Source organism: Pseudochaenichthys georgianus, chromosome 1 (assembly GCF_902827115.2).
Source record: "Pseudochaenichthys georgianus chromosome 1, fPseGeo1.2, whole genome shotgun sequence".
NCBI classification, from domain to species: Eukaryota; Metazoa; Chordata; class Actinopteri; order Perciformes; family Channichthyidae; genus Pseudochaenichthys; species Pseudochaenichthys georgianus.
The window spans coordinates 42,508,131-42,521,851 of record NC_047503.1 but is presented as its reverse complement, the minus strand read 5'-3'; the positions used below and the strand labels follow the sequence as shown (position 1 = coordinate 42,521,851).

At 42.7% G+C, this 13,721-nt stretch overlaps 1 pseudogene; it reads left to right on the top strand.

Annotated features, from left to right (window-relative positions):
• The window catches only part of LOC117450009 (serine/threonine-protein kinase MARK1-like), a 33,655-nt pseudogene that overhangs the window by 3,121 nt on the left and 16,813 nt on the right, over nt 1–13,721 (top strand).

The window sequence follows — 13,721 nt, the reverse complement described above, 5'->3', positions numbered from 1 at the left end:
CTACAGCCACTATTGTGTTTACTGAAGAGGCTGTTTGTACTTTAATGTTGTGGATAACGCCCACGTGGAAACATTATATACAGTCTATGGTGGAAACGCATGATGGAACAAGCTGTTAGCTTGTGGACAGAAGTAGCTTCTACTTCTATGTTTTCTCTCTCGTGTCATCTGTCAAACACTGAGAACTGTGTGATGTGTTTAACCCTATGTTAGCAGAGTCTTCGGGTCTGATGGACCTTGAAGGAATTCTGGGTAAAGGCAGCTTCCTTATTGTCATGCTAATGTTGGAATGCTAATAGTGATCTGTTCTCAGGCTCCTGGTGCACATCCTCATCACTCCGTCTTAATGTTTCTCCATCTCAGGAATTATTTATTGGTATGTAAGTATTAATGGGGAGGAGTGAGATAAGTATACTGCTTTATTTATTGACTCATCAGCTCACTATCTCTTGATACATCCATTTAGTTTCCTATAAACCAAGCTGGCCTCTTTGTGAGTTTGTATTGTTCAACACAAATACATCAGATGATTGTGCATTTACACCAACAGTCAGGAGTACGCTGTAATATTAAGGTGGTTCCATTTTTCCTTCAATTAAAGCTAAAGTAAAAACGATATTACTTAGGCGCCTAGTGTATTATTGACACTTTGTAAATAGTTTTTGCCCTAATAGAAAAGTAACTGAATAGCTCCATTCAGTCGATGTCCACACAGTGTTGCATGGCAGGGGAAAACCATGTTGGATTTAAAAAAAATTCAGTCGTGGAAAAGCGACCCATGATCATTATTGATCCACAATAGGCGCATTCACACCGCAGTACTTTTCCCACAAAGGTTCATCAGAACTTAGAACTAAGTACAGATCGCGTTCACACCGGAATAAGTCCCTGGGGGAGGATTAGGCAAATGAAGCCGCTGACGTCACTTCTTCTTCTTCTTCTGCTTTGGGTTTACTGGCAGGCCCACTTCAGGCCGCCCAAAGTCCCCGGCCGGAAGTCCCCGGAGTTGGGGAAGGCTTCAGTAGAAGCTGCTGGGAGTCCCAGCAGCTTCTACTGAAGCCTTCCGAGTAAATCGCCAGAACGCCGACACCTCCTCATCTCCACCGCTCCCATGTTTTATTTTGTGTTGCCATAAGTTAGTCTCTCTGCGTTTCTGCGCTGGGCTAATGCTAATAATGCTAATGTAAGGATAATAAAATGGCGGCTTCACAAATATTTTTGGAGTTTTACGGGGCGTGGTTTGCAATCCGCCCAGCCAATCAGAAATAGGAACCTTTGTCTCCCACGAAAGTCCCTCTCTAGCAGGGACGGAAAAGGGGGTGAAAAGGTTCTCATTAACTAATTTGAGTTCCGGCTCTTTTTGGTGTGAACGCAACATTTCGGAACTAAAGTGGGAAAAGTGCTGCGGTGTGAACGCGCCTATTGGAATTTTTGCTTTTATCATTTAGTGTTTCTTGGGTTTTTGAGCACTTTGCAGTCCAATGGTTAGAACAATGAGGTTTGAACTGTAATTTATGAATGTTAGGTTGTAATGTTTGTAAAGTGGACTTTCTACATGAAAAAACACATTCAAACATATATTATTCGTCTCAGACGTCAGAATCTTTCATATCACGAAATTGTTGATCTTGAAAAATAATTTTGCAGGTAAATTTTCTAACTAATAACATTGTGTTATCATTTGAACAGTAGAAACAGAAGTAGACGTTTTCGGCTGCTGCTTTTAGTAGAACAACATAATAAATATGACTTTCTTTTACTTTATCACTCGCAGTATAACAGAGTATTGTCCTGATGTCCGCCCGGTCACGTCTTTGTTTCTTTGTTTCCTCTGATCTGTTCCGCTTCGCTTCAGTCAGACACTCAGTGGCTACAGCTGGCTCCTACTGTCTGTTTACTATTGATTGTTCCCAGAATACACTGCTGCAGGATGTGATATTTGCAGCTCTGGGATGTCTTTTAGACTTCTCGAAGTCACTTTTAAAATCCTCAAGTGGAACAGGACAGCTTTACAGTCACTTATACCGGTGGTGCGTTCAAGATCTATTGAGAAGTGGGAAATGTTGTCACACGTTTGAACTGGTACACCCTGGAAGTGGAAGTCTGCTATGACTGTATATAATGTGCAAGGGTTGAAATGTGTCCACCGGTTCTTTTGTATAATGTTTTTACTGTGGTAGGTTATTCTCGCGTGATCTTGTGATTCCCGCGTGATCTCACCGTCGCAATCTCATTTATCTAGCTGTCTCGCAAAGTTACCTTAATGGGCAAACATGCAGGAGGGGATAGAAGTTCTAAAATCAGGACAAGGCAGAAGACCTGCAGGAAAAGTGAAAACATTTAAGTGATGTTGTGTTGACTGAAGTCAGGCTTGTATTTATTCGCACCTCTTATTATAAACTATTTAGAGATCAAGTACCGTATTGTGATATTTACAGTTTCCTTGATATCATATTACATTTGAGCAGGACTCCCTCGAAAAAGAGATCAATGATCTCAATGGGATACACCTGGATAAATAAAGCTTTGAAATTAAATACATATACTGGGTTGTAAAATACATTTGTCTTACCCTACTGCTACGTTAGCCATTAGCTAGTAGTGCTAACAAAGCTAACATTTTCAGACTTGTACTGTCAAAGGGGTCAACTCGGTTTCGATGTCATTCAGCTCCGATTTCTGACTTCCTAGCTTAAATGACTCGAGACAATCTGCCCCCTCCCCCTTCCTTGGTGGTGTGACCTTTGACCCCGGTCAGTGTGTCACGTGCAGTCCACCACACGGAGAGTTTCAGGCTCTTCTCCCTTCACACGCACACACACACACACACACACACACACACACACACACACACACACACACACACACACACACACACACACACACACACACACACACACACACACACACACACACATCCTCCTCACAGATCAATCACTGTGAAATCAGCTGCTGCAGGCTTTCATTGTCTCCATGGCAACAGGTAGGCTTACTATGGGATTCCCCAAATGTGGGAGTAGAACCCCCCCCCCCCCCTCCCCATGAAGCCACACAGGGACTGAAATGCAGCTAACGAGTCCAAACTAGTGTCTGAACTCTGACCTGTGTGTGTGTGGCGTTGGTTGCGTGTCCTCTTGACTTATCCTAGTTAGCACAGCGGCTAACCAACGCAACATTTAGTCTTGAGGGGTCTGTTTTAAGGCATAATATTGACATGTTCCATATAAAAGGCCTAAAAACGACTAGAGATATGTTATTTATTTTGTTGTGTTGTTATCAATATGTTTCCCTGAATTTTCAAACGTGGAGAAATACTTATTTCAACCAAGCTAACGGTCCCTTTCACCGACCATGTGTGCATGCTTCAGCAGTTGGGTGACAGCTAGAAGATGTCCATTTGAAAACTTTTTTTTCATTTTAAGATTTTTTTTTTTACAATAAGCTTTTTAGATCTATGTGGTTTACAAAAAAACAAAAAATGTTTTTACACTTTTTGGAGCCTTTTCAGAAAAACAGTAAACAACACAATTAACAAGCAACCTCAGCACAGTACAATGCAACATCATTGTTGCCTGCAAGTTTTAAAAGGCCCTATTATTCTTTATGGGGTTTTCCCTCTCCTGTAGTGGGTCATATGGGTGTGTGTGTATGTTAATGGACTTGAAGGGAAACAGTGCCAGCCAGCTAACCAATCAGAGCAGACTGGGCTCTGGTTTCAGACAGAGGGTGAAAAGAGGTGCTGCAGCACAGAAAGTATGAGTAAAGTAAAGAGTCACAGTAGAGGCACGACATCCAGATATGAACCTGAAAGTGAGCCCATTTAAGAAAGTGAATTCCTGGGTTCTGTGAAAACAAAGGATCAAGGTTAATAGAATTGGTGTTCCCAATAGCAGAGGATGACGGTATGTCTACAATCATTCTCATTTTGAGATGTATTGTAAGTCTGGTAGTTCTTAACATCTTTGAGATGGAAAATGCATCTGCCCCAACCTATCGTCTACGTTTTATTTAGAGTACTATTTCTTACTTCTGCAAAAGAACTGGGAGGTTTAGGTTTCACTTTATGCCTCCGAGGCATTTCTCGCTTCCCTTCTCTTTACTCTCGAGGTCACTTTGGCAAATAAAAGAAAGACAAATATATTTTCTAATAACAGTATCTTGTTTTTGTATTTCCCTTTTCAAAATTACAAAAAACTGTCTCTGCTTTCATTCATTCACAACAGAGCAGACCTCTCATTCTGTAAAGTTCCTGTTTTAAACCGATGGTCTGTTCGTTACCGGAAGGAAGTGTAAGAAAGCTGGAAAGTAACTAAAGCTGTCAGACTAATGTTGTGCAGAATAAAGTACAACAGTTCCTTTGAGCTATAGTTGTTCAACATCTTAATCACAGGCTCCTCCAACAACGCAACACACATACATGACATAAAAGATAATGCAGGGAATGTTGCAGAGTAATGTGCAAGTGATGCAGGGGAAGTTAAATATATGCAGAAGGGTTTTGACATTTGTCTGTGCCCTCGTACTAAAATGCTGATTTTGAAGGAATGCCAAAAAACTATCTCTGTTCGCCAAAAACGGTATAATCACCAAAATCCAAAATATGAAAACCGTGTCAAAGAGAGCGCCCGACGGCATCGAGAGCTTTGTTTTTACGTAGCTCCGCCATCGCGTTGTTGTTTACGTCCTAGGCGCCATCTTGTATACGGGCGTCATGTCCAATCCACTTTATTTGTATCGCACGTAATAAAAACAGAGGGTTCACCAAAGTGCTTCACACATTATAATAAATTATAAAACAGACAAGTCAAATCAAGCAATCTGATTGGTTCTTAGCCGTGATATACTGAGCGTATACCACGGGTAGAATTGTAAGTTACTTTTCACAACAAGTCAGTATCCCTCCGCGTCTGCGAAAAACAGTATACCGCTTCGCGTCGGACCGAACCACGCCCCTTAGCTGTGATATAATGAGCATATACCACGGCCTGTCGTGAGCTATTGCTTAAATATAATATTACAATAATGGATAAAAGGCACACATAATAATTAATACAAGGTACATAAAATCTATGGACAGACGATTCTTTCACACACACATACGGGTATTGGGCCCGAGGGCGACACCGTACTTCCGGTATGCGCCATTTCACGCGAGGTGCAAGCAGAATATCATAGTCTATTGCCTTAATCAATATCTAGTAGGGATGCCAGCGATTATTCGATTATTCTAATATTCGTTACAGTCTCCATAATCGAATATTATTTTTAAAAATCGATTTTTTTTATATATTTCTTTTTTATTATTTATATATTTTTTTTTATTATTTATGTATTTTTTTTTTTTCTGGCTTAGTTTCAACCAAAATATATATAAATATATATATGCTAATAATAGTAATAGTATTAATAATTGTAAATGGCCATTGGTCACACCACCAGTTTGTTTTACTGTAAATTTGGAGGAAGCCTGCGTGCAGAGCAGACTGCTGCTGCAGCAGCTACACACCGACCCCACCCCCACCCCCCCTCTCCCTCACATGTGCGACTAAAGATGAACAAAGCGGCAGCCGGCAGGTAAAAAGAGTTCCTCCTTGTGGAACTACTTCGAACATACAAGTCCAAAGGAAGTTAAATGCAAGCTCTGCGAAAAGACGTTGGTCTATCACAACTCAACCTCAACAATGCGTTCGCATTTGAGTGCGAAGCCAAAGAGGTTACAGAGAAAGACGCAGCAGCCGGCCATTACCAACTTCACTTCAAGGCCACGTCGTTGTGATGACATGCTTGTTTGTTGTTTGTACTGTTAAACATGTTCTAGTAAAGAAAACAACGGAATTCCTTTTGTCTCAGTTTTTTTTTTTTTTTTTTTCACGGGGGGGGTCGAATAATCGATTATTATTCGCCAGGGCTGCCGAATAATCGATTTTGATCATGGTCAGTTTCTGGCAACCCTAATATCTAGTCACCTCTAAAATACCACATGTATGCATTGGCATGATAATATTATTGTGACAAGTGGGGTATTCACCTGGTGTTTCCAGAAGATAGACGTAGATGCAGCCAAAATCGACGAAGGCCACTTTCGAGGGTCGTTTTCCATACGTCTGCAGGCAGTCTGTAAGGGCGACCCGACAACCCACACAGCTCTAGTTCACGCTGGAAACGACCTCGAGCACACCCCTCCAGTCCAGAGAGGTGATCCGAAGACATGCAGCGATTTCTTCGATCGTACATTCAGAAAAAAAATGAGTGCGCTCTGCCTGGCTACGTTAGCTAGCTACGTTAGCTAGCTGTTTATATTTGCACCTCGAGGAAAATGGCGTATTTATATATATGTATATGGCGCGTGTTGCATTGTGGGTAGCTCGTGACGTCACTGTGTGTAGATGTGTGTGTGTCTCAGTGTGTAGCAGTAGAGGTGTGTGTCTCAGAGTGCAGCAGTATAGGTGTGTCTGTGTGTAGCAGTAGAGGTGTGTGTCTCAGTGTGTAGCAGTAGAGGAGGTGTGTGTAGCAGTAGAGGAGGTGTGTGTAGCAGTAGAGGTGTGTGTAGCAGTAGAGGTGTGTGTCAGTGTGTAGCAGTAGGTGTGTCTCAGTGTGTAGCAGTAGGTGTGTGTCTCCTGCAGCAGATGTCACCGTTCCCCCGTTGTCCTGCACTCAGACCCGGTTCGGTTCAAACACTCTGGGAAACGACGAATGGCTGCTTGAACACTTCAGTTTGTGCGCAGAGGACACATAATACGTTAACGAGGGATCTTTGGAGGAGGGTTGTGTTACCTTCATACAGAGCCAGCGGTTCCCCTTCATGCTGAGCGATGCTAACCGGTTGCTAGCTGTAGCTTCGTCTTTCAACCAAACAAAAGAGAAAGTAATTAATATGCAGCTGGTCAAACTTCTCCTTTTGAGCAAATCGTATTAGTTCAGTTTTTGTTTGTTCTCTTTGGTCCCAGAGAAACCCTGAAGACACATGCCCTCCTATCGGTGTCACTTTGAGCAGGCTGGTCTTCATGTAACAACATGTACAACTACATTTAAAAGACATATCATGCATTCAGGTCCACATCAGTATGTAGTGTCTCCACTGGGACACGTCTCCATGCTCTAATGTTCAGAAAGCTCTTTATTCCTCTCATCCTGCCTGTGCTGCAGCACCTCTTTTCACCCTCTGTCTGAAACCAGAGCCCAGTCTGCTCTGATTGGTTAGCTGGCCGGCTCTGTTGTGATTGGTCAATGGCTTAGAGATATCACATACAATGTCTTAGAGCACTATCCTATAGAAGTGCGGGCGTGGAGGAACATTTGGGATTTTAGCCTTTGCAGGTCATTTACATGCACACACACCTATAAACACACTGCACTTCTTTAAAGTGACTGCAGACTTAATTGTTCTGTCAGCCATTTCCAGAAGTTCGTCTTTCTCAGATTGTGGTTTGCAAGGAGACATGCTGCTCCGTCTATCGATCATTGAACCTGCACTCACCGTGTTCTGCTTCACTGCAGTCGGGCTGGGATCCGTTCCACATTAATCTAAGCGAGTAGGAAGAAGAGACTTGAACACAGTGAGAAGTACTTTCCTGTGTACAGATATCCTCGCTCTGCGTATTGCACCCAGACCAGAAGCTGATGTTATGATGACCTCGGTCGTATGTAGCCTCCACTGCAGGCGAGGGATCCTGTTTCACACCTGGTGTTTAAACCAGAAGACATGTTGGTATTAAGCCAATCAACACAAGTCAAGGGGTCTCCTGTGCTTCTCAGAGTCCGAGATGTGTTGCTGTGTTTAGGAACGGTTTCTAAACTCAGCGACGTCTCTCTTTTCACAACCTCTGTCAAGGTTTGCTGATATAGTTGTTTTGCAAGGTGGTAAATGGCTACTTCATACATGCATACGGATCGTGGTCGTCTTTCAACCAGAAGGTTATAGTTTGATCCCAGCCCGTGCAGTCAACACGTCGATGGGCAAGATACCGAACCCTGAGTTGCTCCCGATGGCCGACGGTGTGTGTGTGTGTGTGTGTGTGTGTGTGTGTGTGTGTGTGTGTGTGTGTGTGTGTGTGTGTGTGTGTGTGTGTGTGTGTGTGTGTGTGTGTGTGTGTGTGTGTGTGTGTGTGTGTGTGTGTGTGCATGTTAGTTCCTAGAGCAAGCTCCACTGCCCTGTATGAATGGGTGAGTGACTCGTCGTATGTAAAGCGCTTTGAGGGGGTGGAAAGACTGGATAAAGTGCTTTTATGAGTACAGTCCATTAACCATAGAGGTCTAAGTACGCTTCCCTGTGGAACTCCTATTCTGCATTGGGGCGAGTGTGGTGCGTCTTGTCACAGCAGACCTGTTTTTTTTTACTGCACATATTTTATATTTTATTCTATTTCAATGTAAATAATGCTCTATTTTATTTTACGATTTTTTTTCTTATTTTCTAATATTTCTATAGTTTTCTTAAAATAGTTCTCTATCTGTGTTTTTAATTATTGTTTTACTTTTATGTATGCACCACGACACCAAGTCAAATTCCTCGTACGTGTCAACCTACCTGGTGATAAACCCGTTTCTGATTCTATCATTTAGTTTAATCTAAATGTTTATATTAAATCTGTTTCAGAAAAAGACTTCAGACGCTCTCCCAGATCCTCCGGCCCCTCCCACCAAATCAGCGAGTCGCCACAGTCTGCCGCCATGTCGCAGCGCCGTGACGTCCAGCGCAGACGAGCAGCCGCACGTCGGCAACTACCGCCTGCTGAAGACCATCGGGAAGGGAAACTTCGCCAAAGTCAAACTGGCCAAACACGCTCTGACCGGCCGAGAGGTGAGAACACAGTGTGTCTGGGTTACAGTATGTATTAATCAAATCGAACCTTATTCACATTTCCATACACGACATGTAGCAATATGTGCTTTACTAACCCAAAAACTATATTACCCCGGACCCTCCACATAACCTTGTGATAAAAAAAAAAAATCTTAATTCCAACAGAAGTAAAAAAACACAGGACTGAATAAAACGAGAATAAAATCATAAAATAAGAATAAATTAAAAATAAATAATAATCTTAAAAAGCCAGCCTTTTCTTCTGGGAGGCTGATCCACAATCATGGGCTGTAATAATAATAATACATGATACTTGTATAGCGCTTTTCTCGACACTCAAAGACGCTTTGACAGAGAATAAAAAAAAAAACTAAAAATACAAAACAGAAAATATGGGGGGGGGGTCAGTGGTTGAAGGCAGTGTTGAACAGGTGGGTGTTGAGGGATGTTTTGAATGCGGTGAGGAAGGAAGACTCTGATGGATTGGGGTAGTGAGTTCCAGAGGGTGGGTGCAGCGACGGAGAAGGCTCTGCCGCCCCAGGACTTGAGGTTATGGAGGGCTTTGTACTGAATTCTCTGGGGAGCCAGTGGAGCTTGATGAGGACGGGGTGATGTGTTCACGGTGTGGGCGAGTAGACGGAGTTCTGGATGTATTGAAGTTTGTTGAGGATGTTTGCAGGCGACCCATAGAGGCGGCTGTTGCAATAGTCCAGACGGGAGGTGATGAAAAGAAGATATAAAGAAGCCTCATCATGGGGCTTTTTAGTAACTTGAAAAACAAATGATTTGAAGGACAGTAGCAGAAGACCTAAAGCACCTTCAGGGTTCATACATCTCATAAATAGCAAGGACCAAGACCATTGAGAGCTTTATTGACTGACATTAAAGGGTTTGCAGTTTCCTGTTTGAGGTTTGCAGCGGAGGATCAGGTGCACGCAGTTCTTCCACAAACAACAGGAAGTCAGTTTTGTAGTTGAACTGCTGGCGTAGCGTCACATGGATCATTGAGGGGATTCAGGAAGTCCAGACACTTCTTTTAGAATCATAACTGAATCCAGAGGTTCAAGGTTGTTTATTTTGTCATACGAACAGCTACAGTGTAGTTATGCCGATGACATTCTGAGGTCACTTCTCCAACAGTGCAACACAGACACGGGACACCTATTTTTCCATTGCAAATAAACATCTGCAAATCCTCTCAGTAATATGAATACAATAGACTGCACATATCGGCCTGAGAATTGCCATATTTTTAAGGTTTCTTTACTTATAAAATACTTCGGTGATATTTCTCTGTAGATCACGATTACACTGCCAAACGGCACTTTTTAACGAAGACAATTTGCTAATTTTTGCCATCCAGTTTTCTTTATTTTGTCTTAGGGCGTACTCGCATAGAGCTAACGGTGGCTTGAGTATATGTAAAGTATAAATATATATATATAAGCCACAATGATATCCAACCCATCATAAAGTGTCATTACTCCTCACTCTATTTTTTACGACTGTTAATGTTTAACACATACTGCTTGTTGTGGGCAAAGTCAAGAAACATCACACACACACACACACACACACACCCAGACACGCCTTTAATACACTGAGAACTCATAAAAAGTGTGATTTTAAATTTTAAATTATAATAATAAATCTTCAAATCGAAAGAAACTAATGACATCATACCTCACCTGAACGAGTTATTTCCATCTGCTTTTATTACCGGATGTTTTAATTGTATCACAAGACGTTCTGATGCAGATTTAGACGATTGTACAATCTCACTCCGAGTCTCTGTGGGGTTAAATCTGCTGGAAACGTAACCCTTCAAAATAAATTATTAATGCTGCAGACGTCAGCAGCTGGGAGCCGATTGGTCTGTGTGTGTGTGTGTGTGTGTGTGTGTGTGTGTGTGTGTGTGTGTGTGTGTGTGTGTGTGTGTGTGTGTGTGTGTGTGTGTGTGTGTGTGTGTGTGTGTGTGTGTGTGTGTGTGTGTGGTGTGTGTGTGTGTGTGTGTGTGTGTGTGTGTGTGTGTGTGTGTGTGTGTGTGTGTGTGTGTGTGTGTGTGTGTGTGTGTGTGTGTGTGTGTGTGTGTGTGTGTGTGTGTGTGTGTGTGTGTGTGTGTGTGTGTGTGTGTGTGTGTGTGTGTGTGTGTGTGTGTGTGTGTGTGTGTGTGTGTGTGTGTGTGTGTGGTTTTACACTTATTTTAAGATGTGTTTTCCAAGTCCGAGCCGTCCAATCAGCTGCTGGGTTTCTCTCTGGAGACGCCCGGCGATGGTTGCTCTGAGAGGAGAAGCTTCGTCTGCTGTCCTGCAGCCATTTTAATGTATTGATCATCTTTAAAGCATATTCTGGATCCGAGCCTGAGCATAATAAAGTCTTCCGCCTGCAGTCAGTGTGTTCCTGTAAAACCCTTTCCATTCGCTCTGCAGAAAGGATTTAATGATTTCTTTCTGTCTATTCTTTAGTTCTTCATATGGTTGCAAATTATACCTTTTTTCCCGTAACACTAAGCATCGGGAAGCGGGTTTGTTTAAAAGATGGAACTACAATGAGCTTCATGTAAAACACATTTGAAGTAAGCAATGTAAAGAAATATTAAATTATAGATGGGTGCATCCGAATAATCTGATAAAGGCGGTAAAGCGTATCGAAAGAGCACTTTAGTCTTTTGAGGAAAGCGCTCGGTCTTGTTTAATTTAATTCACTTGTGTTTCCAGGAAGTCTGAAAACGCAACAATAAAACTAAACGGATACATTTAAAAATGACGACATCTAGCTTCATCAAAGTGTCTGTTTTACATTGTGTGTGTGTGTGTGTGTGTGTGTGTGTGTGTGTGTGTGTGTGTGTGTGTGTGGAAAACAGGGACCGCCACATTGAAAAAACTAAATGTATAATATGTTTTTATATTTTGTTCTGCAGGTCGCCATCAAGATCATTGACAAGACGCAGCTGAACCCAACCAGTCTGCAGAAGGTACGTCTCTGACCTTTGACCTCCTTCCAAGCAAAAGCTCCATCTTAAATTTGAATGCGACGCTGGAGACTTAACTTCAGCTGCAGCGTCACTACTCACACAAAAACTCAACTAAAAGTACCTCAACATTGTACTTAACTGCAGTACTCCACTACATGCAATTCACTACGACGTTGCACCGCTGCGTTTTAAGGCGTTACAAGATGTCTGTTCCAAAAGCAGAAACTCCCACACATTTCAGTGCAGGATTATATATGTACGCTTTCTGTTCTCAGTTAAGGAGTAACCTGCATCCGTCATGTCATAACCATGCAAACAAAGGCACAATGGATGCGGGTCATTTTAAATATGTATTGTAAATAAAGATACAGCTACTAATGTGACGTGTGATAGTCAGTGATGTGGAAGTGGATGTGTGAGCATAGCGCAGTGGTGACCTCTCCCCAGGCCCCGCCTCTCCCCAGGCCCCGCCTCTCCCCAGGCCTCGCCCCTCCCCTACATGAGATAATAAAGTGGACTTTATTAAAGTTTAATCTTCACTGATCGATTTTACAGCTCTTCAGGGAGGTCAGCGTGATGAAGATCCTCAACCATCCAAACATTGGTGAGTCCACACCTCCTCCTCCTCCTCCTCTTCCTCTTCCTCTTCCTCTTCCTCTTCCTCCTTCTCTTCTTCCTCCTGCTCATACTTGCCAACCCTCCCGGTTTCATTGCCCTCTCCCGGTTTCCCCCCGGGGTCATATTTCTCTCCCGATTTCTGACAAAATCAGATTTACTCACAACTGTTTCCACTCAGACTTTAATACAGCTACACATTGTTTGGTTTCCATGGTAGCGCGTCTCTTTAGCAGCACGTGCAACTGAAGGTCTGAGAGGGTGAGGAAGATAGTTACACAAAACAGAACAAGAATCGACAACTCGACCCTCTCTGCTCACTCCTCTCCATATGCTCCATCAAGGATGGCGCTCCAGGCCGCGAGGCAGTGCACTTAGAACTACAATAAGCATGTTATTGTTAATCCAATACAGCTCCGGCGATCCACTAGCACCCCCCACCCCTAGCACCCCCCACCTCTAGCACCCCCCCCCCGCGGTGGTTTTTAAATGCTCCCGATTTCTGAGGTCTCAAGGTTGGCAAGTATGTTCCTGCTTCATGTCTATATTCTCTTCTTCCTCCTCTTCCTCCTCATTTCCCTCTTTCTCGTCTTGCTCTTCCTCAAACTGCTCTTCCTCATCGTCCTCCCTTCTCCTCCTTTAGTAGTGCTCAGTTTTAAGTAGCATAAGAGCTCAGTATTTGGCAACAGACTACTCAGTATTTGGCTGAATGAGAGCTCAGTATTCAGCAGCAGCAATATAGTTCTGCTTTTGTTCTTCAGTGAAGCTGTTTGAGGTGATTGAGACGGAGAAGACTCTGTACCTGGTGATGGAGTACGCCAGCGGAGGTAAGACCAGCTCACCTGTCTGTCATATATTAGTGTCGAGCACTTGTAAAACCACATTATGAAATAGCGCTTAACACATAAATCAATGAGAATAGAAAATCATGTTTGAATAACCTGGCAATTATAAGGAGAGAAGGAAAATAAACGTACAAACAATTCATGATTTCAAATGTAGTTACAGTTTTAGTCATTTAAGGCTTTTTGATAAAGCTTGATCTAAATAAGACGGTGATGTCTGTCTGTCTTTCTTTGTTGCAGGTGAAGTGTTTGACTACCTTGTGGCTCACGGACGAATGAAAGAGAAGGAGGCCAGAGCCAAGTTTCGGCAGGTGAGAGCATTTAATATCTACGAGACTATCTGGTCCTCAATATCCCATAATGCACTGCTCACTTGCTTCATAGTGCATTCAGGATGTGCCAATTAAGCTTGTCTTGAAGGAGGTTGAGGGTTTGGATAGCTTACTGGTTAAATGCATGAGATTTAAAAGGAAACAATTCTGCA